Source organism: Nerophis lumbriciformis, unplaced genomic scaffold, assembly GCF_033978685.3.
Source record: "Nerophis lumbriciformis unplaced genomic scaffold, RoL_Nlum_v2.1 HiC_scaffold_62, whole genome shotgun sequence".
Lineage (NCBI taxonomy): Eukaryota > Metazoa > Chordata > Actinopteri > Syngnathiformes > Syngnathidae > Nerophis > Nerophis lumbriciformis.
The window spans coordinates 140,778-145,000 of record NW_027316604.1 but is presented as its reverse complement, the minus strand read 5'-3'; positions in this window follow the sequence as shown (position 1 = coordinate 145,000).

Below are 4,223 nucleotides of genomic sequence, written 5' to 3'. Positions count from 1 at the left end.
CCTAGGAGCATTTCCCTTTAAGAAGGCCGACGTGCTATGGTTCTCCACCTGGGTCTGGAACGCCAAATTAGTCCCTCTCCTCGCTGGAAGTCCAAAAAAAAAGGTGTAAATTTGACTAAGTGTCTAGGAGCATTTCCCTTTAAGAAGGCCGACCTGCTATGGTTCTCCACCTGGGTACAGAACGCAAATTAGTCCCTCTCCTCGCTGGAAGTCCCAAAAAAAGGCGGAAATTTGACTAAGTGCCATCATTTTAGAGTACCAGGCCTCTATAGAAAAGTTTGGTTTTTTGTCTATGTGTCATCATTTTAGAGTACCAGGGCTATATAGAAAAGTTTGGTAAATTTGACTAAGTGTCTAGGAGCATTTCCCTTTAAGAAGGCCGACCTGCTATGGTTCTCCACCTGGGTCTGGAACGCCAAATTAGTCCCTCTCCTCGCTGGAAGTCCAAAAAAAAGGCGTGAATTTGACTAAGTGCCTAGGAGGATGTCCCTTTAAGAAGGCCGACGTGCTATGGTTCTCCACCTGGGTCAGGAAAGCAAAATTGTCCCTCTCCTCGCTGGAAGTCCAAAAAAAAGGCGTGAATTTGACTAAGTGCCTAGGAGCATTTCCCTTTAAGAAGGCCGACGTGCTATGGTTCTCCACCTGGGTCAGGAAAGCAAAATTGTCCCTCTCCTCGCTGGAAGTCCAAAAAAAAGGCGTAAATTTGACTAAGTGCCTAGGAGCATTTCCCTTTAAGAAGGCCGACCTGCTATGGTTCTCCACCTGGGTACGGAACGCCAAATTAGTCCCTCTCCTCGCTGGAAGTCCAAAAAAAAGGCGTGAATTTGACTAAGTGCCTAGGAGGATGTCCCTTTAAGAAGGCCGACGTGCTATGGTTCTCCACCTGGGTCAGGAAAGCAAAATTGTCCCTCTCCTCGCTGGAAGTCCAAAAAAAAGGCGTGAATTTGACTAAGTGCCTAGGAGCATTTCCCTTTAAGAAGGCCGACGTGCTATGGTTCTCCACCTGGGTCAGGAAAGCAAAATTGTCCCTCTCCTCGCTGGAAGTCCAAAAAAAAGGCGTAAATTTGACTAAGTGCCTAGGAGGATGTCCCTTAAAGAAGGCCGACGTGCTATGGTTCTCCACCTGGGTCTGGAACGCCAAATTAGTCCCTCTCCTCGCTGGAAGTCCAAAAAAAAAGGTGTAAATTTGACTAAGTGTCTAGGAGCATTTCCCTTTAAGAAGGCTGACCTGCTATGGTTCTCCACCCGGGTGCGGAAAGCAAAATTAGTCCCTCTCCTCGCTGGAAGTCCAAAAAAAAGGCGGAAATTTGACTAAGTGCCTAGGAGGATGTCCCTTTAAGAAGGCTGACCTGCGATGGTTCTCCACCCGGGTACGGAAAGCAAAATTAGTCCCTCTCCTCGCTGGAAGTCCAAAAAAAAGGCGTAAATTTGACTAAGTGCCTAGGAGCATTTCCCTTTAAGAAGGCCGACCTGCTATGGTTCTCCACCCGGGTCTGGAACGCAAAATTGTCCCTCTCCTCGCTGGAAGTCCAAAAAAAAAGGTGTAAATTTGACTAAGTGTCTAGGAGCATTTCCCTTTAAGAAGGCCGACCTGCTATGGTTCTCCACCCGGGTCCGGAACTCAAAATTAGTCCCTCTCCTAGTTGGAAGTCATCAAAAAAAGGCGGAAATTTGACTAAGTGCCATCATTTTAGAGTACCAGGACTATAGCTGGGGAATTGGAGCCCTCTGGTGGACACTCGCTGCAAATGCACCCTGAATTAAACACATTATTTCCAGTTCTTTTGGGGCCCTATATTCAGACGGTGTGGAGCCCTCCAGTGGACTCCCGCCTCCAATGCACCCCCATAATTATAGACATCACCCCCCAAATTAAAGGCATCATTTCCAGTTCTTTTGGGCCCCTATTTTCAGACGGTTTGGCGTATTTCCTTGACGCCGGGGAGTCCTACAGGTGTTCCCGGGGAATGAGAGGCCTTTTGTGGGCCAGAAAGAGTGGGGAACCCTTGGAGCCCCTATTTTCAGACAGTTTGGCTTATTTCGGTGACGCCGGGGCGTCCATCAGGTCTTCCCGGGGAATGAGAGGCCTTTTGTGGCCATATGTCAACAAAAGAGTGGGGAAATGGAGCCCTCCGGTGGACTCCCGCTGCAAATGCACCCCCCAAATTAAATACATTAATTCCAGGCCTTTTGGGGCCCTATATTCAGACGGTGTGGAGCCCTCCAGTGGACTCCCGCCTCCAATGCACCCCCATAATTATAGACATCACCCCCCAAATTAAAGACATTATTTCCAGTTCTTTTGGGCCCCTATTTTCAGACGGTTTGGCGTATTTCCTTGACGCCGGGGAGTCCTACAGGTGTTCCCGGGGAATGAGAGGCCTTTTGTGGGCCAGAAAGAGTGGGGAACCCTTGGAGCCCCTATTTTCAGACAGTTTGGCTTATTTCGGTGACGCCGGGGCGTCCATCAGGTCTTCCCGGGGAATGAGAGGCCTTTTGGGGCCATACATAGGTCAACAAAAGAGTGGGGAAATGGAGCCCTCCGGTGGACTCCCGCTGCAAATGCACCCCCCAAATTAAATACATTAATTCCAGGCCTTTTGGGGCCCTATATTCAGACGGTGTGGAGCCCTCCAGTGGACTCCCGCCTCCAATGCACCCCCATAATTATAGACATCACCCCCCAAATTAAACACATTATTTCCAGTTCTTTTGGGCCCCTATTTTCAGACGGTTTGGCGTATTTCCTTGACGCCGGGGAGTCCTACAGGTGTTCCCGGGGAATGAGAGGCCTTTTGTGGGCCAGAAAGAGTGGGGAACCCTTGGAGCCCCTATTTTCAGACAGTTTGGCTTATTTCGGTGACGCCGGGGCGTCCATCAGGTCTTCCCGGGGAATGAGAGGCCTTTTGTGGCCATATGTCAACAAAAGAGTGGGGAAATGGAGCCCTCCGGTGGACTCCCGCTGCAAATGCACCCCCCAAATTAAATACATTAATTCCAGGCCTTTTGGGGCCCTATATTCAGACGGTGTGTAGCCCTCCAGTGGACTCCCGCCTCCAATGCACCCCCCAAATTAAAGACATCACCCCCCAAATTAAAGGCATCATTTCCAGTTCTTTTGGGCCCCTATTTTCAGCCGGTTTGGCGTATTTCCTTGACGCCGGGGAGTCCTACAGGTGTTCCCGGGGAATGAGAGGCCTTTTGTGGGCCAGAAAGAGTGGGGAACCCTTGGAGCCCCTATTTTCAGACAGTTTGGCTTATTTCGGTGACGCCGGGGCGTCCATCAGGTCTTCCCGGGGAATGAGAGGCCTTTTGTGGCCATATGTCAACAAAAGAGTGGGGGAAATGGAGCCCTCCGGTGGACTCCCGCTGCAAATGCACCCCCCAAATTAAATACATTAATTCCAGGCCTTTTGGGGCCCTATATTCAGACGGTGTGGAGCCCTCCAGTGGACTCCCGCCTCCAATGCACCCCCATAATTATAGACATCACCCCCCAAATTAAACACATTATTTCCAGTTCTTTTGGGCCCCTATTTTCAGACGGTTTGGCGTATTTCCTTGACGCCGGGGAGTCCTACAGGTGTTCCCGGGGAATGAGAGGCCTTTTGTGGGCCAGAAAGAGTGGGGAACACTTGGAGCCCCTATTTTCAGACAGTTTGCCGTATTTCGGTGACGCCGGGGCGTCCGTCAGGTCTTCCCGGGGAATGTGAGGCCTTTCGTGGGCCATATTTTCAGACAGATTGGCCTGTTTCAGTGACGCCGAGGCGTCCATCAGGTCTTCCCGGGGAGTGTGAGGCCTTTTGGGGCCCTATTTTCAGACAGAAAAAAAAGAAAAGTAACCCTTACACTACAAAGGACAGCGGGGAAACGCCCCCCAGCAAAGTCACAGGGGAAGTGGGGTAGACAAGTGGAGAGTGTCTGGGGAAAAGTCCACAAAATGATCAAAAATCACACCCAGGTATGAGTGCCACAAGTCCCGCCGCGTCCCACCCGAGTCCGAGGTGCCCCCCACATGCCCAAAACGCACCCAGCAAAGGCGCACTGTGAGTGGGGAAGAAAAGTTGGAAAAGTGGGCAAAAGTCCCGAATTTGATCCAAAATTATACCCAGGTTCGAGTCCCACAAGTCCCGCCGCGTTCCACCAGTGTTCCGGGGTGCCTACAATGTCCACAACTTACCCAGCAAAGGTGCACTGTGATTGGGAAGAAAAGTTGGGAAAGT